Source organism: Ursus arctos, unplaced genomic scaffold, assembly GCF_023065955.2.
Source record: "Ursus arctos isolate Adak ecotype North America unplaced genomic scaffold, UrsArc2.0 scaffold_6, whole genome shotgun sequence".
In the NCBI taxonomy this organism is placed as follows: domain Eukaryota; kingdom Metazoa; phylum Chordata; class Mammalia; order Carnivora; family Ursidae; genus Ursus; species Ursus arctos.
In genome coordinates this window covers 53,204,136-53,228,751 of record NW_026623078.1, presented here as the reverse complement: position 1 = coordinate 53,228,751, position 24,616 = coordinate 53,204,136, and the positions used below count along the sequence as shown (strand labels likewise).

Below are 24,616 nucleotides of genomic sequence, written 5' to 3'. Positions count from 1 at the left end.
TTCGTTGTTCTAGGGATTACACCATACATCTTTAACTGATCACAATCTTCTTAGACTTTTTATTGAATTACTTCAAGAAAGATGTAGAAATTTTTCAGTAGTACAGTTGCATTTTCCACCATCTTTTTTGCTATTTTTACCATATATATTACCTCTATATACATTTTTTGAGATATGATTTACATACCATAAAATTCACCCTTTTATAGGAAAAATTGAATGGGAAGAAATCAGAGAGGGAGCCAAACCATGAGAGACTCTTGACTCCAGGAAACAAACTGAGGGTTGTGGAAAGGGAGCATTTTCATCAGTCCCAAAAAAAACCCCATACCCATTAGGGGTCACTCTCCATTCCCCACTCCCCCTCCCCCAGCCCTGGCAACTACTCATCTATTTTTTGTCTCTGTGGATTTGCCTATTCTGGACATTTCTTATACATGAAATAATGTAATACCTGATATATTTTAAACCTAACAACACAATGCTATACTTTTTGTCTTAAAAAGTCAAATGAATTCAGACAAATTAAGAGAAGAGAAAGAAAAACATATCGTTTTTATATTCATCCACATATTACCATTTTTGATGCTTTTCATTCTTTCCTGTCGATCTGAGTTACCATATGGTGTCATTTCCTTTTATTCTGAAGAGCTTCCTTTAGCATTTCTTGTAATTCTCCCTTCCCCGTTTAAGATCTTGTGCCAAAACAGGGGCCAAGGAAGCTTCTGCCGTATGCCAATTCCATTACTTGGTAAATTGAGATTTTAAAGGAATGTGCCCCTTTAATCGAAGTTATTGAACACATTGGCATAAAATTGTTGATATTATTCTCTTCACATACTTTTAATGTTGTGGCTCTTGTGGTGATGCTCGCTCTTTCAATCCTGATACTGGTAATTTGGGTTTTCTCTTGATTAGGATTTGTTAAGGGTTTATCAGTTGTGATCTCTTCAAGGAATCAATTTTTGGTTTTATTAATTTTCCATATTTCTTTTTTTTTAAATTTCTGTTGTGTCTTTATGTTTGTCCTATTTATTTTAGGTTTAATTTGCTCATCCTTTTCTATCTTTCTTAGGTGTCAAGTTATGTCATTGCTTTTAACCTTTTCTTATTCTCTCATATAAGCATTTAAGGTTATAACTTTCCCTCTAATTATGGCTTTCAATACAGCTCCCAAATTTTCATATGTTGCAATTTCACTATCATTCTGTTTAAAATATTTTCCAATTTTCCTTGTGATTCCACCCCCACCCCCCCAGCCTATTTAAAAATGTGTTGTTTAATTTCTAAATATTTGGGGCTTTCCCCATTATCAGCCCCTTCAGGGGCAGTCTCTCTCTCTCTCTTTTTTTTTAAGATCTTATTTATTTGAGAGAGAGAGCACGCGCGGAGGTGGGGAGGGACAGGCATGAGGGGGGTGGCAGAAGGAGAAGCACAAGCAGACTCCCTGCTCAGCAGGGAGCCATCGATCCCAGGACCCTGAGATCAGGACCTGAGCCTAACGCAGATGCTTAATCCCAACTGCGCCACCCAGGCGTCCCCTAGTGTCAGTCTCTTCAGGGCCTTGTCAATCTTGCCCGTGTGCGATCTGATCATGGAGGGCTGAATTCTGCGATAGCCCTCAACGGTCTCCGACCTCCTGATATTCATGCGCTGATGTAATCCTCTCCCCTTGAGTGTGGGCTGCACTTAGTGACTTGCTTTAACCCGTAGAATACAGCAGAAGTCATGGCACGTCAGTTCCGTGACTAGGTGAAAGCACGTCATGATTTGTGTCTTGCTCGCAGACTTGCGGGCTTTGATGAGCAAGCTGCCATACTGGAGAGGCCTTTGTGGCAAGGAACTGAGGGCAACCTCAAGCCAACAGCCAACGAGGAATGAGTCCCTTGGCCCAACAGCCCTCAAGGGACTGAATCTTACCAACAGCCAGGTAAGTGAATTTGGAAATGGATCCTGCCTTAGTTAGGTGTTCAGGTGAGACCCACCTCTGGCTGATTGCAGCCTCATGAAAATCCTGAAGGATTTTCCCTAAATGGATTCCTGAGCCACAGGAACAGCAAGATGATGAAAGTGTGTTATCTTAAGCTGCTAAGTTTTGACGTTTGGCAACAATGCCTTAACTAACACATCAACCCTTGGCCAAGGAGGTGCAGTGGATCCTTATGTGTACTTCTGATGCCCCTCCCCGTCTACCTCATCTTAGGTACCCTGCCCTGGAAATGCCAACAGACTTACTAGCCCAGAACTCTGCTCTCTGTATATATTTGGGTATTTTAAGAGAAAGGACTGAGTTATAAACATCTTCATATCCTCCACAGATTTTAATTTAATATCAGATTTGATTATTGACTGGCATGCTTTCCAACTTGAACTGCCCTAATGCAGCTTGGTCAGGGGCACATCTTTTTTTCTTTTTAAGTTTTAGTTTTAATTCCAGTTAGTTAACATACAGTGTAATATTAGTTTCAGGTGTATAGTATAGTGATTCAGCGCTTCCATACATCACCCGGTGCTCATCACAAGTACACTGCTTAATCACCGGGGGCACCTCTTAATGGGAAGTCGGGACACCCTGAGCAGGGCTCCGCAGTTTGAAACCCCAGGCCTTTATGAACCATATACCTCACACACAGAGCTCATCTGCACTGAGTCACTCCTTCCACTTCTAGACCTGGATGGAGTTCCGTCGTGCAGGCGTGGAATCTGGTTTTGCCAGTGGGCTCCAGCGGTTTCGATGGCACAGTGTGGCAGTGCAGGGGAATTAGCTCTCCATGGGGTCGACCTTAACTAACAGGAAATGGGAGATGGGAGTAAGCTAGGCAGATAAATTCCATTTTCTTTCTTCCTTCTATAGACTTTTATGATGTTTAGTCCCTCTTTTAGCCTTTCTAGAAAAGTCCCATAGCCCCAGCAAGTGCAACTGATGAATGACCCGCAACATCTCTCTGTGACTCATTAAAGGACCAACCAGCATAGTCACAAATCACACAGCACTGCTTTGTATCTTCCTGTGTCTCAGTTCCACTCTTCTTCCCCCTCACCTCCTGCTAGGCTCACACTTCTCAAAGAACACATCCTACCTTAATACTTACCTTAGGTTCATCTTTCAGGAGAACCTGGGCTAACAGAGAGAGGGCATCGTGGTTGATCTTTGCTTTGTGTGTTCATCTTAATGAAAAATTTCTGAGGAGTATTCGTTAGCATAACAAATAGAACCAGGACTCACCCTTGGTAATTCACAAAGCCAATTTCACGTGTTACTTACTTTGTGTCACATTCTGTTGTGTGTTGCACATCCTCTCCGCTTCTGAAACTCTATGCTGATGGTGGTGAATGTTAACCTAGATGAATTGGGGAAAGAATCAAGTTGAAGGCAACTTGACTGAAGACGTTGTTGACGGTGCTCCTCGCCCTCATAGTGACTGGCTAGACGGAGCTAAAGTACTTTAAAAAAATGTATGATTTTCAAATGTGCTCAATGAAATTCTGTTACGGTCCAGGAAAAGCTTTTGCCTGCATCCCATCTCACCGTCCTGCCGTGGCTTCGTGCCATTTTGTGCCCTCTCTCTTCAGTCTAGTGAAAATGTCAGGGGATTTGTTGAAAGGGCAACCCACAGACAGAGAAAGGCACGGACCCCTTTCTTCTCTAATCAGTTTTGAGTTTCAGCAGCATACCAGGTAAAAGTAAGAACTCAGAAATGTTGGAGGCTTTTTTTCCCCTGAAATAAGCGGGGAGCCTAAAAGGAAACTAATTACGTGTATGTGCCTGTTTCTCTCTCCACAATACCGCATGCAGTCAGATGAAAACGGGTCTTCCTAAGCCTCATGTAAATTACGTGCAATTTATTTTCCCTTCAGCCTCAAAGCTTGATAAGTGTAGCCAGACCAGAAAGACTGTTAATAAAGCACACTGTAGACATTACACAAAAGCAAGTCTGTTCTAATGCTTTTCATTATATCAGAGCCATAAACTGCAGACTCTTTCATTAGCATACGTAGGGTTGAAGAGAGGGTGTCTGAGAGGGTAGAAGTTACCTAGTTCCTTCCCTCTCCACTCTGCCCCCCTCATGGTTTAATGGAGCTTACCACAGCCAGGGGGTGCCCTTCATGGTTCTAGCAATCAAGTGACCATGTGGGGCTTGTTAAAAGGACTCTGATCCCCATATGCAGGAGACATTATGAGATGTCAAAGAGAGGCCCCTAATTTAGTTCGGGGGTGGGATAGGGTTGAGGAAAAATGAAGGGGACATCCTTTTAGAGTTTGACACCACTGAGCTAATTCTTGAAGGCATAGTAGGAGCTAGCCATATAAATAAATGGGATGGCATATAATCATTCTTTGGGATAATGAGTTCCTACTTTGTCTCAGAGACACTTTCTCGGGATAGCAATAAGGGTGTACATATAACAGGAATAAAATATAAGATGATGTGTATTACCTCAGTTAAATAAATAACTGCTATTCATTTCTCTTACGTTATAATCTCCTAAATAATTTTCTTCTCGAGTAGCCTCCTTTCAACCTACAAACGTGTTCAAGTCAGCTCTATCCAGAGAGAGAACCCTTATATCCATTAGGATTCTTTCAGGTAGAAGTTGAGGTTGAGACAGGAAATCAATTATAACCAACTTAACTAGAAAGGGGATTTTGGGAGATTGTTGAAAATCTAGGGTTGTCTAACTAAGGGGCAGCTGGACTCCGTGGCTCAGATAATGTCACCAGGACCTGGTTTCTGTCCATCTCACTGTTCTGATTTCTGTAGTGTTGGTTTCATTCTCTGCTAGGCTCTCTTCTTAGGGCAGGGGAGAGGTGGGGATGACTGTAGAACTCAGAACTGCTTCTCACTTCTAATCTTCCCTCCAAAAAGAGTAGCTGCTTTCCTGATAGTTCAAGTGAAAATTCCAGAATTGTGTCTATAGGCCTAGATTTTAAAGGATTTGGGTCATTGCCCCATTCATGCCAGCCCTTGTGTTATTTCCAAAGATGATTGCAAAGAGAATGCGAGTGAAACATGCTGTGTTGATTGAAGCCTAGGCCACGTGTCGACTCATGGGTTACCTGAAGTCTATGGGATAAAAGTAGAGAACGTGCAGTTTCCCTATTGCAATCCAACTTGTCACCAGAAGAAGCGGGTGGTAGATGCCGAGTGGCCAAGTCAGCCCACGTGTGCTACGGTGCCTTTGCGGCTCTTCATCAAGCTAGTGCCCCGTCTTCAGGATGTGGGACTTTTTACTGTTATTTATTTGAGAGAGAGAGAGCGAGCGGGAGCAGGGAAGAGGCAGAAGGAGAGATAAAGGGAGAAACAGACTCTCTGCTGAGCAGGGAGCCTGATATAGGACTCGATCCCAGGACCCTGGGATCATGACCTGAGCTGAAGGCAGATGCTTAACGCACTGAGCCACCCAGATGCCCCACCTAATTGTGTGACTTTTAGCAAGTTTCTTAATCTTTTTAAGCCTTACTCTGTCCATCTATGAAATGGGGACAATAATACCTTGCTGGGCTGCTGTAAGGACGCAATAAAATCAAGTACACATAGGACCTAGCAAACTGCTTAGCTCACAGGAAACTCTTGGCAAAGTTAGTCCCTTTGCTTTTCCAACCTCTGTCCCCTTCACTTTGCTGCTAACACCCTCCAAAGTTTAGTTGACACCCACTTTCCGTTAATCTCCCACCTTCCGTTTAGTTCTTCATCTAATACGATCCAACTCTGCCTTACCCGCTTCACCAGAAGGGCTCCGGACAACGAGCTCTTCGTGGGTTTCATCTTATTTAATCTCTCTGGAGCATTGGGAGCCCTGGACTCCCTCCTTTTTTTCAAACCTCTCTCTTTCTTTAGCTTGGAGGAGAGAGTAGCCAAAGGGATAAACTGTGTCAGTTATTAAACTATTGTCTCTCAATTTTAACCCACTCTCTATACCGTTGGAGACTTCACTCCTCTTGTAATTAACAGAATAAACAAGAAGGCAGAAATTCATCAAGGATATAGAGGTCCCAAATAACACTATTGACTTGATAAAATTGACATTTCTAGAACACTCCACCCAACACCAGCAGAATACACAAAATTTAATGACTGACACAGTTCATCCCTTTAGCTACTCAGCATTCATAACCACTTTCTACACGTTTTAAACTTTCCCACAATAACAAAGACTTCTTTATGCTTTCACCTAACAAAGACAACTAGTTTTTTTGCAACTAAAAACATTTCTCATCTTCTCCCCAAATGAATAAAAAATTTCAAAAGTTATTGAATCAATCTTTATGAGACAATCATCGTAGATATCTCTAGGCTACATTAATTACTTCTGAAATACAGTCACAGTGCTGACTGAGTATTTTTTTTACCTAAAGGTGAATCATAAAGTTAATTAACACCGTCAACCTTCGTATATAATAATACGGGAAAAGAGAGGAGTAGAGGGAGTTACAAATACACACATGTACACACTCTAATAATTAATATATACTATTATAGTAGATATTATATTATTACCTATATTAGTATGTATACACACCCACATATATACACAAATATATACAGATATGTACCCAAAATACGCATAACAAGTGAGGAAGGAAATATGCCTAACTGTTAGAGTCCTCGTGTCTATAAATGGCCACAGGAAACTGTTGGACTTCCTTCTCCCCCTACTATTCCATGTTTTCTTTGTCCTTAGCCAGAATCTCAGTTGATCAGAGTTATTTACTTGAAAGGGTGACTCAAACTTTCATACCAAAGGGTTTGCATCCTCAATAGCCCTGATTTTTTTTTTTAATTTTCATTACCTTTTATTCTTGGATACATGAGTATTAAGAAGCACCTCAGAGAACTCCTCGGGTTCTAGATATAATCCTCTTCCCTCTCATTGGGTAGCAATCTATTCACCTTTGGTAGTTGGGATAAATCATGCCAGCCGGAAGGGTGATCCTCTTCTTTGCCTATTGGTTCAGAAGTACAAGGAATACAGAATGGCCAAGCATGTCAGCTTCCAATTCAATGGAACTTTTGTTGTGTTTCATGGTGGAAACATTTCTCTCTTAAGAACCAAGACCTCCAAACCAGCAGAGTTCAAAGTTGCAGGGGAAGCAAAAATTCTGAAGGGAATTGTTAAGTGCAAGAGTGAGAGAAGCTACTCTCATTTCTACCTCTTGCTTCCTAGAACCGTATATTCTGCGTATTTAGGAAACGTTGCTTTATCTTGGTTGTTAACTTAAAGCATAACTGCATCTTGCCTTGTCCGTTCAGTGTTGTCTCCCAGCTGGTGCCGTAGTTGGGTCTGCAGCAGGCCCTTCCAATGTCCTATTCGGCCAGCTGCTCCGCGCGATGGAGGGTTTCCTGGGCATGAATCCACTACTGCACTGCTTTGTGTACTAGAGCCAGAAACAAAGGCATTTTAGTATGAATGGCAGCACCAGCAGTAGAGATCATGTAGTTCGATGAGATAAGAGAATCCTGGAAATACCATGATCTTTAATCCCCAATTTTGTATCTCTGTGTCAGATCATTAGTTTTACCTGCATACTTTTCACAAAGACATGAAAAATATTGATCAAATTCCATTGTCAGTGAACTCCAAATTGTTTTATTAGAATTTCTTGAAACAGGGCACCTGGGTGGCTCAGTCGGTTAAGTGTCCGCCTTTGGCTCAGGTCATGATCCCAGGGTCCTCAGATTGGGCCCCGCATTGGGCTCCCTGCTCAGTGGGGAGTCTGCTTCTCCCTCTGCCTCTGCCCCTCCCCCTGCTCATGCTCTCTCTCTCAAATAAATAAATAAGATCTTAAAAAAAAATTTCTTGAAACAAATGGGCTCCTACATGGATGAGTCTTGTCATCTTACCATCTTAATTACCCTGGAATTTGCTAAATTACCCTGGAATTTAAATGTTCTTTAAATGTGCTCATGATACAGTCTTGGCCTTCAACATAATCATAAACATACTTTGCAAATATATGTATATATGGCTCATAGGATCTATGGGTAAGGAATTTAGGACCAAATATTTCAAGCTATACATGCAAAAATATTGGCTTACAGTCTTCTAACTTAGAACTCAGGAAGAGGGTTCTAGAAGCAAGGCCTCGTGCTTTGAAATGAGAAAGGGTTGGGTCTATGTATTGGTTTCCTATTACTGTTGTAATAAATTACCACAAACTTGTGGCTTAAAAAATGCAAATCTATTATCTTATAGTTCTGGAGTTCTGAAGGCTGAAATGGGTCTCACTGGGTTAAAATCAAGGTGTTAGCCTGCTGTTTGCCTTTCTGGAGGCTCTAGAAGAAAATGTTTCCTTGCCTTTTTTAGCTTCTAGATGCTGACATGTTTCTTGACTCTGGGATCCCCTTCTCCATCTTTGAAGCCAACAATGCTGCATCTCTTTGTGTTTTCTGTAGTTTGTATCCCTACCTCCCACGCAGCCCCCCCCAACTCTTCTTCTGCCTTCCTCTTCTACTTCGAAGGACCCATGGGATTGCATTGGCCCACCTGGATAATCTAGCATAATCTCCCTATCTAAGGCCAGTGGGTCAGCAATCTTAATTCCATTTGAAATCTTAGTTCCCCTTTGCCGTGTAGGGTAAAATACCCGGATCCTGGGATTTAGGACACAGACATCTTTGAGGGGCCATTATTGTGTGTAATGACCTTATTCTGGATTCCAACCCAGTGTCTTCAGAACTGTGTAGCATTGGGCAAGTCACTAATTTTTCAAAAAGCCTTATTTGATAGCAGGGTAATGGTGGGCATTTGGTGCAGATCGAATGTGCTGATATCTGCCATGCACTTGAGTCCCTAGCACACAGCAACAGTGAATGTTCGCCAGTTTTGTTTTAGAACTTAAGTATGTTTGCTCTCTGTGGGTCTGGATCAGAGATCCCTCTTCTGAACTTCCACAGAAGCCTGTCCTTCCCTGACCATTGTGTATCCAATATTGCAATGTCACATCTGTTTATGTATCTTTTTCCTCTATTAAACAGAGTTTCCTGATGGTAGGGAAACTAGTTTATATATCTTTGTAACCCCCTCATGCTTGGCACAGAAGAGGCTTCCCAATAAATGACTGGATTAAAGTGTGTTACCATTAATTATGAAAAATGAGTCTTTTCCTAACCATAAGAAAAGTGAATGCATAAAGTTTTCTCAACTGCATAATTTTCTCCTATAGCATTTTCTTCAAACTTTGGGGACTGGTTACTCTTTGTCTTCTATGAAACCCTTTCTCATTAAGCAAAATTATTATTATTAAATGTACTAATCGATGAAAATTATTTATTTTGGAAAATCATTATTAATGAGGACATTTAAAAAAGAACTGATATTCAGCTCCCACTGTCAGAAAGTTACTAGTCTGCTTTTCTATAGAGGCACGTTGGAGATCAAGAGAGTACTGTGTAAGCAGCAGAAGAGAATCCATTTGAACGAAAACTCTTCTCTCCTCAAGCCCCCACAGTGATGTTGTGATTTTTGGTGGAGTATGTCAGCATATCCTTAGCTAGTGGGCATGAGCTATAATTAAATGAAGACTATATTATTAAATACACATGTAGGAGGGAAAACACATGATCTACATGTGAGGTGTGAGGAAATGATCATCCCCGACTAGAGATGAAGAAAGAGACCTTTAAAAGAAATAATCTCATTTTATAGAGCTTGTACATTGAAGAGGGAAAAAAAGAAATCCGAGGAGAAATTTTAAAATCTTACTTAAGATGACAGGATCAGATTGTTTCAAAGGGAGTCCACACATTCTGAAACTCCATAATGAAGAGGAAAGCTCTGTGGGCAAAATCCAGAAAAGATTGGCGTTTAGGTGGCTATGAGGAATATAGCTTTGATCTAAGGCACAGTGGCTTCAGTAAGAACTCAGTAGGCAGACATCCCTCCTTCTTCAAGGATCTAGAAAATTAAGAGTAAGTAATGTGAGTGCACAGAGCATTTACATTGCATTGTAACACAGGCTTAGGTGTGTGTCTCCCACTAGACTTTAAGGTTGGTGAGAGCACATACTGAGCTTTAATTTCTCCATATAGGTGCCTAAAATTGTGCCTGGCTATATGCCAGAAAACACGGAGTAAATATTTGTCATTAAACGAAGGAGCTTGTCTCAGGGAATTTAGGAGCCAGAAGGGAGTATAGTTATCTTCTAGACTGTACGTCTTCAAATCTATCTGGACATCAGAATCACCTAAGGAGTGGGTATGGTGGGTGCTTTTAAAGAATACAGAATCTAAAATACATAGGGGATACACCCTTTACTCCCTCCAAGGGAGACAACTCAAAGTGCCCTCCTAATCAGACTAAATACTTTCCCTTAAGATCGGAAACAAGGCAAGGATGTATTGCCCTGCCACGGCCATTCAATATAGAACTGGAGCTTCTAGCAAGTGCAGTAAGACAAGAAAAAGAAACAAATGTATTTAGATTGGAAAAGAAGATATAAAACTTTCTATTCACCAGTGCCATGACTGGCTTCGTAGAAAATTCCAAGGAATGCACAAAAATTTCTGAGAACGAGTGAGTTAGTTTATCAAGGTCACAGGTTACAAGGTTAGTATACAAAAATCAATCACATTTCTATGTACAAGCCATCAATAATTGGGAATTGAAACTTACATTTTCAACAGCACCTACTTAAAAAAATACATAGTTATAAGACTGACAAAAATGTGCAGGATCTTTATGTTCAAAGCTACAAAACACTGATGAAAGAAATCAAAGATGATTTAAATGGAGATAGTCATCATGTTCGTGGATTATAAAACTGAACATTGTTACAATCCTAATCCTCCCCAAATTGGTCCATAGATTCGGTGCCATCACAAAATATCAGTAGAAATTTTGTAGATATTGACAAGATGATTCTGAAGTGTATGTGGAAAGGAAAAGGAACTAGAACAGTCAAGATAATGTTGAAAAAGAAGAAAAAAGTTGGAAGACTTGCCCTGCTTGATTTCAAGACTCATTAGAAACCTACAGGGATCAAGACGGTGTGGTACTGGCAAAAGGACAGACACATAGGTCTTTATAACAGAATAGTGAGTCTAGAAATACATCCACACAAGTAGGGTCGATTGATTTTTGAGAAAGGTGCAAGAGGATTAAATGGAGAAAACAGTGTTTTCAATAAATGCTGTTGGAGTAATTGGATATCCATGAACAAAAAGAACCTCAGCCCATCCCTTGTGCCTTATGCACAACTGAACTCAAAGTGGATGATAGACCTAAATAGAAAATGTCAAACTAGAAAACTTTTAGGAGGTGACCTGTGTGACATGGGATTAGGTGGGTTAGATCTGGTGCCATGCGGATCGTACATAAAGGGAAAATGGATAAATTAGATTTCCTCAAAATCCAAACTTCTGCTTTGAGAAGGATCATGGTAAGGGAATGAAAAGACATGCCTCATACAGGGAGAAAAATACTTGCAAATCACATAACTGATGAGGGGTTTGTATCCAGTACATACAAGGGACACTTAAAACTCAACAATAAGGAAGCAAATGAACCAATTAAGAAGTAAGAAAAATTTTAAAATAACATTTCAATGGAATTAACTAGGTGACATATAAGTATATAAAAATGCTCAACATTATTAGTTATTAGGGAAATACAAATTAAAATTGTTATACACCATTTAAAATGACTTGAAGCAAAACACAACAACAAAAACCTAGCAATGTCAAGTCCTGGAATGGATGCGAAACAACTGGAATGCTCATATACTACTGTTGGGAAGGTGATTTCCACAGCAGTTTGGCAGTTTCTTTTCTTTTCCTGTTTTATTGAGGTATAATTGACATATAACATTATACAGTTTCAGGTGCATCGTATAACAGGCCGTTTCTTAAATAGGTAAACATACACTTATCACAGGCTCCAGCAATCCCAGGCCTATGTATTTACCTAAGTGAAATGATAACTTGCTTTCACACAAAAGCCTGTAGGCCAGTATTACTGCAGCTCTACTCACGATTGTCCCAAACTGAAAATAACCTAAACTTCCTTCAACTGGTGAATGAATCAACGACCTGTCGCACATTCATACAATAAAAGGAACAAACCACAGATGTGCTCAACAGCACAGATGAATCTCACTTGCATTATGCTAACTGAGGAGAGCCAGACTTGAAAGGCTACAGACCATACGATTTCATTGATATGACATTCTTGAAAAGACAAAACTGTAGAGGCAAAGAATGCATCATTGGTGGCCAGACGTTAGGGTTCAGGGGAGGGCTTGACTACAAGGGGTAACAACACTTTTGGAGTGACAGTACTGCTTTGGATGTTGATGGTGGTGGCGGTTACATAATCATGCATTTATCAAAATTTGCAGAGCTGTTCCTTTAACATTTACTCTACATGAATCTTTAAAAGGCTCGTCATTAGCCATTAGGAAAATGCAAATCAAAACTACGGTGAGATACCACTTCACACCCCCTAGGATGGTATAACTTAAAAAGTGGCAACGACCAGTGTTGGCAAGGACGTGGATCAACCGGAACCCTCATACATGGCTGATGAGACTATAAAATGGTGCTGCTATTTTGGGAAACAGAGTGGCCGTCCTTAAAATGTTAAACATAGAGTTACCACGTGACCCAGCCATTCTAGCGCTAGATAGACACTCCAGAGAAATAAAAACATACATCTGCATAAAGACCTATACATGAATATTCACAGCAGCATTATTCATAACCGCCAACAAGTGGAAACAGCCCAAATGTCCATCAACTGATAAATGGGTGAGCAAAATATGATACTATATCCACACCATGGGATATTATTTGTTCCTAAAAAGGAATGAAGTACTGATGACATGGATGAACCTTGAAAACATAAGTGAAAGGAACCAGTCACAATAGGCAAATCTATAAAGATAGAAAGTAGATTAGCTGTTGCCAGGGACTGGGGCCTGGGAGATAGAAGAGAACGAGTGCTAATAGGTATAGCATTTCTTTTTGGGGTGATCAGTTCTAAAATTGATTGTAGTGAGAGTTGTACAACCGGTGAATACACTAAAAAATCATTAAATCGTATATTTTAAATGGGTGAATTGTACGCTATATGAGTGATATCTCAAAGGAGCTTTTTAAAAAGCAAAGATCATTAAAGCAAAATTAAAAAATAAAGGGGGTTTTTAAATCACTATCTCAGAGACACCCTTGTCTCGAAGCACTTCCGCCTTCCCACCACTGCCTTCAACCAACCCGGGTTCTTCGTGAGGTCTGCAAGCCAGGAGCCCGTTTTAACAGCTGACAAACTGATGACCTGGGGCCCCCTTATGACCTATAAACTCTTCTTTCCTGGCCTATCGAGCATTTAAAAGATTTTAAAACTTAGTAACCAACATTTTAAAATGAGAAGAGTTCACATTAAATGTGGATTCCTGGCTTCTCCAGGAAAAACAAAATGAAAAAAAAATCCAACTTGATCCACGCCAGATCTGCATTTCCCACGTTGAAAAATGGGACTGCCCTCTTTAGGGCACGATGCTCTCCCTAGTTTGCCACTGTACGCCCAGTCTGAATTATTTCATTGTCACTCTTTTTAATGCTTTAGGGACATCTGAGGTTTGCAATGCCTGCTCAGACCTTTCCCTGCATCAAAACTTTCTTATTTTGCATCCCATTCCCTCAGGCCCTGTTTGATGATTGGTTAATCCCGGGTTTGCTAACCTTGGCTGCACGTCAGAGTCTCCAGGGGCCAAAGTAAAAAATCCCTAAGTAAGGGTGCACCCCTGACCAGTTAAGTCAGAATCTCCCCGGGGCGTGGGGGCAGAGGCACAGACCTAACAATACAAAACAAAACAAAAATCCAACTTCCTAGGTGATTCCAATTTGTATCTAGGGAGGCAAACCACTGGGCTAATCTGCTAATTCAATTCAAGAAAAGGTTCTAGTATCCAGTAATGGCTTAATGGTCTCTCACATAACTTTTGTTTTTCAAGCATTGCCAGAATGAGTAAATGATGTGGAAATTAAGGTGAAACTAAAAGAATGGCTTTGGTTAGGTGAACCTTTTACTTAATTTTCCAATCGGAGTGGGTGGGTGGTTGGACCTAAAGGTGACTGTCATTTCTACAACTAGTCATATTAGAAGATTTTGTAATCAATGTAACAAGCATGGACAAGTCATGATGCCTTTACAGCTTTACATGTGCCTTTCTGTTATTTTTAAACAGCAAAATTTTTAATCAATGAATTCGAGTTGCTATTGAGACATTCTGTGGGTTCTGGCAATGTCACTGGGGTTGACAAGTACAAGAAGTTAACAGTGCCTTTTTGAGAGGTCACGAGTGGCCAGAACAGCAAGACAGGAACACATGTTGGCAGCCATCGATAAAGGTGGGTTGAATGAATGGACAAGACATTTGCTTCTCGTCATCCGCAGTTGAGATGGAAGCTTTGGAGACATTCTGCAGTGGGGTTGTCCTCCCGGGTTTTTTGTTAAGCCATCCCTAGACGGTTCACAGAAGGCTCTGGGTAGAGAAAATATTGGTTAGGCAAGAACAGCCCCCCTCCGCCTTGTGGGCCTGTCCTCCCAAGGTTCCCTTGAACTTCATTGCTTCAGAGACCCCAGACTCCCCCTAATCAAAACCTAAAAGAAGGTGCGGTCGGTTGAATCTCGTCTCCTAAGACCCGAACAGGCAAACAAATGGCACCCCTTGGAAAGTACGAGTGCAGCCTGGCTAGAACCCTGGGCCGTGGCTAGGACTAAGGGGGCACAATGGGAATAGGGCCAGCGGCCGCACCCGGACAAGCAGGGCGTCCACTGCACCTGCAAACCGCGCGCCTCCTCCTGGCCCCCCTGCATTCCCGCAGTCCAGCCCCCGGGAGAGGCTGCCTGCGCGGTCGCAGTGCGGAGGGGGGTCGGCGGCGGCGAGGAGGCAGGCACCGCGCGAGGCAGGGGAGGGGGGCGCGGCGGGCGGCGGTACTGTCCAGGGGGAGGCGGGCGGAGGGAAGGCGCTGCCGCCGCTGCTGCTGCCGCCTCTCCGGCGGCGACACAGACGCCGGGAGCGGCCGAGGCGGTGAGTCGCAGCGCCTTCCCTCCGATTCCCTGGAGCCAGGGCACATCGGAGTTGCAGCCAGGGTGGGTGTGCGGGGGGCCGGCGGCGCCGGGAGCTGTTGCTGGGGGGACCCGCGGGCTCGGGGCCGGGCGGGCGCAGGGGTGGGCGCGAGGAGCCGCGCCGTCCTGGGGACCCGGTCGCCGCAGCCGTTCCCCGTGCAGCTCACCCGGTCAATTCCCTTGTCCTGCCCTCAGTGCCTTCGAGGGAAAAGAAAAGCAAGCCGAAGACCCCGAGGATGGGTGGCTGGAAAGGAGAGAGCAACTTTGCAGACCAACGCGCCGAGGCGCGCGGGGCAGGCGGGATGGGGGCGCACTGGGTCGGAAGGGGGCGTTCGTGCGCCTGGTGGCCCGGGGACCTCTGGAGCAACCCTTCAGGGCGGGGGTTGGGGTCGAGGGCACTCGCTGGTTCCCCCGCCTGCAGAGTCGGCCCCGAGAGCCTACAGGAGGCGTGTGTGTGGGGTGTGGGGGCCAGGGGAGGGGGCTTTGGGAGCCACCGAAGGCAGTAGTGGAACCCAGAGGAGGAAGTAGCATGCATTTGGGACTCAGGACCTGAAAGATTTGCGTCCCTTGCCCTCAGGGACTCGGGAAGGGGTGTGCTGGGGAGATGTGTTTGAGTGTTTTTCAGTGCATACCGATTTATTTTTAGCTCCTAGAGAAGCAGGATGTGCAAAGTGGGTTGTATCAGCCCGGGAGGGGCAGGAGGTCTCCCTGTCCGCAGGAAATACACAAGTTTCTTGCTGCAGATGCTTGCTTTAACTTTCAAGCCCGGAGAAAGAAAGCCATTCGGCTCTGGGAAGATCTCCCTGCCAGGGCCACTTTCTTCCTGCGGGTTTGTCTGAAGCTGCAGGCCAGGCAGGTCAAGTGTGCTTCTGCTGTTAAGGCTGGCCCCCAATGATGGTACGCGTTCTGTTCGCAGGGCAGCTAGCGTGAAGCGCCGAAGTAGGGCTGCCGAGGTCTCGCTTGCTGAGAAGGAAACCACACGAGCTTGCTCAAAGTTTTCCAAGCTTTGTCTGATTTAAAAATAACAGACTAAAGCAGCCGTATTACCGAGAGCAGGATTCTACGTCCAGGTTTCTCAGACCTAATTGGCCATGCTTGAGAGGTTTTTCACTCGGTCTGGGAGATGCCTGTGTTTTAGGGTAAAATGCAGGGTGCAGGGACTGCAAAGAGAAGGGGGTGGTGTGATGGTGGGAGTGCGGGTATATGGGAAGGGGACCTCTGGGAGCTAAGTACAGATCTGGGGAGAGGCTTCCGTCGGAGGAAGAGGCTCAAGAAACTGAAACCCAAATGTTCAGGTGCCCAAGCCAGAGCCCTGAAATTATCTCCGGAGTCTCCCCCATTTCAACCAGTCAGCACCAGTCCTTGAGGACCCACTGCCCCTCTGTAAGTGTGCTAGGTGAGGGGCTGTGAGGAGCATGGGCCGAGCAGCCAAACTGCTGGATCTGAGCTCTGGCTAGGACGCCAGTAGTTCCCCGACCTTGGGCTCCTTACTTAACTTCTCTGTGTTTCCTGATCTGTGGCATGAGGTTGATAATAGGTACCAAAGGTATCTCAGGTTTGTTGTGAAGATAAAACGAATTAATACACGGAAAGCACGTCCCACAGTGCCTTGTCATCGATAAGTGCTGCAGAAATGTGAGCTGCTATCATTGTTGTTACGTGGCCCCCTTCTCTCTGCTTCTACGGTCACTAATCCTGTTCACGGCCGTATCACTTGCCTGAACTGCTCTAGTTGCCTTCACAACAGGCTCCTTGCTCTGAATCAGGACACTCTTCCTCCAGCTCATTCTCCACACTGCCACTAGAATGCTCATTTGGAAAACAAAAATCTACACCAGTCACGCTGCTTCATTTCCTTCAGAGGTTTTCCGTGGCTTTCAGGATAGAGTTCAGACTCCAGGGAATTTCATGACCTCACCCTCGTTTCCTCCCCAGCCTCATCTCCCGAGCCTCTCCCTGTGTAGCTTCAACCCCTCTCCCCCTTCCTCGTCTGGGTTACTCCTGTGAATTTTCCCCTACTCATCTGCAGCGACACTAACTACCAGCAGACTTCTTGGCAGCTCCCCCCCCCCCCCGGCCCCGGGCCACCCCCCAGCCCCTCAGCTAATTGAGCTGCGCTTGCTTCCCGTGACCATGTTACTCTGCGATACCCCTCCCAGCGCCCTGCGTCGTCATCTATGTATCAGTTTTCCTCACCTGCAAGTGCCTTGAGAGATGGATTGTGTCAGTAAATGTTTGTTGCATTCATAAATGAACGTCAAGCAAAGTTCAGTCCTTTTCGCTAAAGCCGGACATAGACATGTAGAATAATAGAAAGACCAAACCAGTCTTTAGTGTAATACTGTACAATAAAGAACTTTGGGAGATAGATATTAAGGAATCAAACGTTGGTCAAAAGCAATGTGGCATAAAATCTTGGAACCATTTCATAGGTATTTTTTTTTAATTGTGAAGGGTCAGACTAATAATGGGGAAGTGTAGTGATTTGAACTCTTAATTCTTTCCCTCATAAAAAGGTGGGGCATCTCACATTTGGCTGTGAGGGGTGCAGGTCCAGCTCTTTGAAGAGGTTGTGCAGTGAATTTGGTTCTGGAGACAGAGGTGAATGTTACCACATGCAGGGCCTTTGTAGCCCTTCCTTGGATTGTGGCTTCCTCTGGAGCGTGGGTTTCAGCTCGTCCTGGGATTGACATGAAGAGAGCAGGAACTATGCTGCCATCAAAGCTCCGCTGTTACATTTCAGTCAGTTCAGTATGTTCTGTGGGTGCGTTTCTGTCTGAGGCAGTATTTCCAAGCATTCCATTACTGGGCTCTCAGGAGCCATGTGGAGGGAGCTAAGATGGTACCCAGTTCTCTGGGAACCTCTCAGGGTCTGATTTCAAGGCTCCAGAGCAGGGAGTTTTGTACAGCTGAGGAATCAAAAATGCTTTTTACACTTTTTAAGGGTTGTAAACAAATCAAAATACAAAGAAGAATATGGAATGGAGACCATGACTAAGATACTCACTACCTAGTTCTTTAGAGAAAAACATTGCCAACTGCTGTTTTGGAGCTGAGACCATTGAATTCATTTTTCATGTCATGATTTTTCATGATTGATTGGTAGTGGCTGCCTGGAAAGCGGGGTTGAATAAGAATCCAAGGCTGGATCCAGGCTCAGCAGGAAAGAGTTCTGTGCTCAATTAGTGATGTCTGTCAGGGCATGGGATTAGAAAGTGGCGGCCTACAATTTTTGTTTTTACCATCTTTCTATCTTTATCATCATGAAAGAGAGTATCATTGAGGAATAATGAAGGCAGAAATCAGGGACAGAACACATGAGTGAAAAGTCAACCTTAGAAGAAGCCAGGAAATTTCTACCACTACCATATGCTATCACCAGCATTAACATTAGTGTTTCCATTTATCCGGTGTGTACTCTGCATGTATATAAAGATCCCATTTAAACTTCGTAATAATTTTTTCAGGATTTCAGGATTACTTACTGTAATTAGGATTCAATTCTGTTGCAAGTATAAAATAATTTTAAGTAAAAAAAAAAAAAGGAACATTATTTTGGCTTTTATAACTCCTCAGTCCAGGGGAAGATACTTCAGGTATGGCTTGATCCAGGGCTTAAGCATCATCCCCGGGGCCTGATTTCTCTCTCCATATGTCTTGCTTTACTTTCTTGAAGTCCGCAGTATTTTTAGGTTCCATTTCATCGTGGGCTTAAATCCAGTCAGAAAGGGAGAGACTATCCCAGCATCGCTTTCAATGCTGTGGCTTTATTGGCTTTGATTGGGTCCAGCGCCTCTTCCTGTGGCCTCAGTGCCACACATTAGAACAGCTTGGGCTTGATCACGTTTTATCCTTGAGTCATAGACTGAGGGGCAGGGAGCAGGGTAGTTCTCCAGGAGAACACTGTTGGAGAACATTGTTATTCTGCCACCAGGAGATGGGCCAGTGGATGATGGACTGCAAAGCAATAGAGGTCCACCACAGTACTGCTAGCGTTGCCTCTTCAGAGATGAGGGAGACAGGTTCAGGGACACTCCATCACAGCCCAAGGACACATGGCTAGTAAACAGTGGCATTCTCATTTGAAATCCACAATATGCATGGTTAGTAGAATTATTTGTGAACAGAACAATGTTTTTTTAAAGTAGGCTCCATGCCCAAAGTGGGGCTTGAACTCTTGACCCTGAGATTAAGAGTCTCAGCTCTGCCAACCGAGCCAGCCAGGTGCCCTGTGAAGAGAACAATTTAAAGTGAGCTCAGTAAAAAGCTCTGATCTCTTAGATCTGAAAATATAGCTAACTAACTTCAAGAAATGGTAAGTATTGGCCAGCTAGAAGAGATGAGGGAAAGGAAGACATGGACTTCTTTGGCTGGAGTTTTAGTCACATTTTCAATCAATATTTTTTTAGCAGTTTCCACATGTTCAACATGTGTTAAGTTCTAGTGATATAAGATGAATAAGATCTAGTCCCCTACCTTTAAGAAATTTATATTCCATGACAAAGTGCAAGACATACTTAGGGGACAGGTTGACTGGAATGAGGACTATGTGGGGGGAGATGCAGGAGGAGAGCCCCCTAGATGGGGACAGTGACCTCCCAGTTCGTTTCCCGACACATCCCCACTACAGTGCTTTGTGTGATAGGCAAGCAGTAAGTGCTTCTTGAATAGGTTATTTTTTCTTATTGTGGTTAAATACAAATAACACAACATTTACCATGTGAGCCATTTTAAAGTGTAGGGTTCTGTGGCATTAAGGACATTCACATTGTTGTCCCACTTTCACCACCATCCATCTCCAGAACGTTTTCATCTTTCCAGACTGAAACTCTAGACCCAGTATACGAACAGTCTCCCTCCTCTCCTCCCCCCAGCCACGGCAACCACCATTCATTCTACTTTCTCTCTGTATGAGTTTGACTGCTCTAGGTACCTTATGTCCTTATGTTAAGTGGAACCATACAATATTTGTCATTTTGTGACTGGTTTAATTCACGTAGCATATTGTCTTCACAACTCACCCGTTTTGTAGTGTGTGTCCAAATTCCCTTCCTTTTTAAAGCCGAATGATAGTTGATTGTACGTATACACCATGTTTTGTTTATCCATTCGTTCGTCAGTGGCCACTTGAGTTGCTTCCCCCTTTTGGCTATTGTGAATAATGCTGCTGTGAACATCGACGTACGCATATCTGTTTGAGTCCCTGATTTCAATTCTTTTGGGTATATGCCCAGAAGTGGAATTGCTGGATCATATGGTAATTTTGTTTAATTTTTCGAGAAACTGCCGTACTGTTTTCTGCAGCAGCTACCATTTCACATGCCCATCAGCAATGCACACAGGTTCCAATTCCTCCACGTCCTTGCCAACACTAGCTATTTTCAGGGTTTTTTGTTTTTTAAATATAGTAGCCATCCTAGGGGTGTGAAATGTTTAATATAGACTCGAAAGTAGATTGGGATCGAATTGTGAGGGACAGTAGTAGAGTCGGAATCTCATTCAGAGGAGCTGTTGAGTGTTTGTTGCCCATGGCATTGGCGTGATCACTTCCCCACAGTAGAGAGCGAGTGAAGAGAAGAAAGACAGCGGAGGAGTTGGGGGTTATTTTAATTATTCGGAGAAAGAGAACCTAATGGTTTTCTCCACATTTATACAACTGAGGATATTATATTTTTTGCCACACTAAATGGTACTGGACTTGGGGAGGAAAGGTAAACATGGCACCGAGCCGTCTCCTGACAGAGGATGGCACAGACAAGTGACTGCTGTTGGTAATAATGACAACAAGGATGCAAATGTCTTGATGTACTTCCTGTGACACGGCAGTGTTCTAACATGCACCGAATTGATTCTGAGGAATCCTCTAGAGTGTTTATCAGCCAGGATCCCACAAGGAGGCAGATGACACACTCCTAGCGTCTTACTGAAGAAAGTTTAGTGAAGGGACTATTTACAAAGATGTGGGCAGCCTTAAAGGAAATCGCCAAGAGTGGCCAGCGATGCCTGTAAGCGTTTACTACCCCAGCCCCGAGAGGGTGATGTGAGAGAGCACTTTCTGGAATTGCTCGTTAGTAGAGGAATACAGCTTCTGCCAAACTGTGGCCTGGCACAGTGCCATCCAGGTGAGTGAGTCCCTAATCACTCCTTTCTCCTCTCTTTGGTCTCTACTGGTGCCTCCTGATCGGCCAACCTAACCAGAAGCCAGAGGGCAAGAAAACTTGATGTAAGGATTAGCTTGTATGTAGAAATCAGCCTCGCAGGGCTGAGAGTGGAGTGGGGAAGGGAGGAGGCTGGATCTGGAGAGGAAAGCAGAGAGGATCCAGCAGGAGGAGGGAGCGCTATGATGATCCTTATTTCACACGTGAGAAAACTGAAGCATCAAGAGGTTGAATGACCTACCCAAGGTCACTAATAAATTGTGGGGTTGGGATTCGAACCCAGCCAGGAACATTTCCACCCTACATCCAGTCAGATCTGGAACCTTAGATTTCCCCCCAAACCTGTGTGTTTTGAGTCTTTGGGAATAATCTGATTTGTACGAACTTCCCTTGGCTGTCAAAATGTAGAGTAAGTGACTGCTCAGAATTTCCCCTTTTTCCCCCTAAATGACGTGTATTTCATATGTATGTTGCATTGCTGAATGATTATATTTAGATCAAAAAAATCTTTTCTATATAATTGGTGGGGGTGACAATATGTCCTTGAAACACATGTGAGAAAGATAGGTTTGTTTTCTTTTGCTTTTAGTTGAAAGCTCCAAAGAAGTTGACAGTATAACTTGGCTGCTTAAACATTAATGAGACCTGGGGCAATGTTAGAAGAAGAGAGTCCAGAACAAGGGAGATGGTATTTCTGCGCTATTTTGGCAGAAGGGAATGAATGCAGAAAGCACTGTCTAGTGCGGGGGAGCCCACCTCCCCCAAGGCATGACTGAAGAGCTCTCTAGCCAGAAAAAGCTCGGTGGGAACCCAATTATTGTGGTCTCCAAATACATGAAGCATTGCATCAGAGAAAAGGCCTATTCTGGGGTCAGAAGTCGGCCCCCGGTGCAGAGTGGGCTGCATTGGAAGGCCTCATATTTTCCATGCCTGGAGGTTGTGAAGCTGAGGCCAGAGCAGAGCGATGTGGCTGAGGGCTTATGTTAGTTTCCTGTGGCCTCTATAACAACTTACCACAAACTGGGTGGCTTTAAATAACAGAAATGTATGTTCTCACCGTTCTAGAGGCCAGAAGCCCAGAATCAAGGTGTGAGCACAGCCAACCCTCCAGAGGCTTCGGGGGAGAATTCTTGCTTGCCCGTTCCAGCGGCTGGTGGCTGTCGGCATTTCTGGGCTCCAGGCTGCATCACACCCATCCCTGCCTCCGTGGTCACATGGCCTCCTCTCCTCCGCATGTCTTTCATAAGGACAGTTAGCATTTGCTCTAGGGTTCACCTGGGTAATCCAGGGTTATTTTATTTCAAGAGCCTTAACTTGATGACCTCTGCAAAGATCCTTTTTCCAAATAAGATCACATTCACCTGTTACCAGGATTAGGACGTAGCCACGTCTGTTGGGGGGCCACCATTCACCCCCCTACAGGGCTCATGAGTGTGCACTGCAAACCTTGATCCTCTGATTCCATCATGATGCCCCTAGGTTTGATGTACCGCCTGGATTCTAGGCGCCTGGACACAGTAGAGGTTGGTAAACCCTTTTGATTTGGCCTATTGACATTTTATTCTAACTTGAAACAACAAAACAAACAAAACACTCAAAATCCACCATCCCTTATTTCTGACATGGAGGAGTGAGTGAAAGAGGCTCTCAAAAACCAGTTTGATCCCTGCCTCGGATGGAAGTTTTCTGTGCTTTGCTTTGCTTTGCCCAATGGCCTTGGAGGAAATGATGGGAGAAAGAAGACATTGGCCCTGTCTGGCTTCTCACCTGGGCTTTCCCCAGATGCTCTCACAGCGGTGATTTCTCAGAGGAAGGCTACGGAGGTGGCGGTCTCTCAGGAAAGGGAAGCAGCAGCAGGGTAGGCCCCAGTTTCTAGGCTTTCGGAAAGCGTCAGCTTAGAAATACGGTTTCTAAGTGTTGCTGGCCCATCAATGAGCCTTCTGTGCATGTGTTTTCAATACTTTGTCCCAAACAGGGGCCTGCGTACGCTGGGCACACGAGGCAAGGTCAGGAGTAGTTTTGGCAATTACCTGGCTAATTTGAAGACCATATCCCATCAAATGGTGGACATCGACAGAGTCCACCCAGGGCATAAATTATTCTGCTTGGTTGTCTGCACTGATCACCTTACCTGGGTAAGAGCCAGAACCCATTGCCTCTGTGCTGTGGAGAGGCCTGTAATTAAATTCCGTTTCTCTCCAGGGGGCAGCTGATTTGGGTTTCTCAGCCACTTTGCAGTTTGACTTCAAAAGAGAAAGAGGAAAGGAAAAAAAAAGGTAAACTGTCCCCTCACTTTACTATGCTCTATATTCTGCGGTATCATTGTGACTCTGGTTAATATTAACTTTGGGTCTGTTTGCTTTGAATAATATACTTGGAATCTTGTGATACTTAACAGAATTCAGTCTTACTAGCTGAGGAAAATGGTTTGCCTTGCCCAAGACCGGCTACTTAATTTGTGAGGCCCAGTACAAATTGAAAAAAATGTGGGCCCGTTGAAAAATTATCAAGAATTTTGGGGTGCCTGAGTGGTTCAGTCAGTTGGGTGTCTGCCTTCAGCTCTGGTCATGATCCTGGGGTCCTGGAATCAAGCCAGGCTCCCTGCTCAGAGGGGAGTCGGCTTCTCTCCCTGTGGCCATCCCGGCTTGTATGCTCTGTCTCTCTTTCTCAAATAAATAAATAAAATCTTTAAAAAAAATTATTGAGAATTTCAAAGTGGTGTCAGCAGAGCATTAGACTAAGTGTGGGACCCTTCCAAGCATGGGGCCGAATGTAATTATAAAGGGCACTTGCCTGTGAACTGGCTCTGGCCTCACACCTAGGCTGAGGATGACATCTTCTTGCTAATGTAGCACCTTCCACGCCCCTGCAAAGAGTAACCGGGCCGGTTTCCTCTCCTTGGTGGGAGCACACTCTTCTGCAGGGCAAGGACACAGCAAGCAAGCTGGACATCTCTTGTTGGCTCCTCTGTGTCCTCTTTCCTCCCTCATCCACCTGCTCTGTGCCCCGAGAGGCGTCAAGGGCCATCTTTGCCTTTGATTTCTGGTATAATTTGGCCAGGGGCGGGTCCAGCCCACCACGGGGAGAGTGGGAGGAGAGTGGGGAAGGCTGTTTATGTCCCCGTTCCCTCCTGCTGGGTTGCGGCCTACAGGTTGGCTTCATCTGTGCGCTGAAGGCTGCAGGTCCTGCCAGAGGCCTTCTCCATCCAGCCACCTTCTTTGGAATTCCTTTACGCCCCCGCCAACCCCACATATCACACACTGAGGCCTGGGGATGGTAATGGCTTCCTGCTGTTGCCAGACTTCACTGCTTTTCTAAACCCTTCCTTACTCTCTTCTCAGTAGCCTCTCCAATAGGAGGACTCCTCAGTAGGATGAAAAAGCACCCCC

General features: G+C 44.2%; 1 protein-coding gene across 8 annotated transcripts in view; it reads left to right on the top strand.

The window, feature by feature from the left end:
* Window positions 1-14,958: 14,958 nt before the first annotated feature.
* NCALD (neurocalcin delta) overlaps window positions 14,959-24,616 on the top strand; it is a 390,461-nt gene continuing 380,803 nt past the window's right edge. For 2 of the 8 annotated variants that reach the window (XM_057308108.1, XM_057308109.1), the window contains exon 1: window positions 15,009-15,093. The gene's annotated coding sequence lies outside the window, so the exon portion shown is untranslated. Of the gene's footprint in view, window positions 15,094-15,593; window positions 23,504-24,616 lie in introns of those variants that run through there. The other 6 variants (XM_057308106.1, XM_057308107.1, XM_048212708.2 and 3 more) reach the window with 6 other exon arrangements.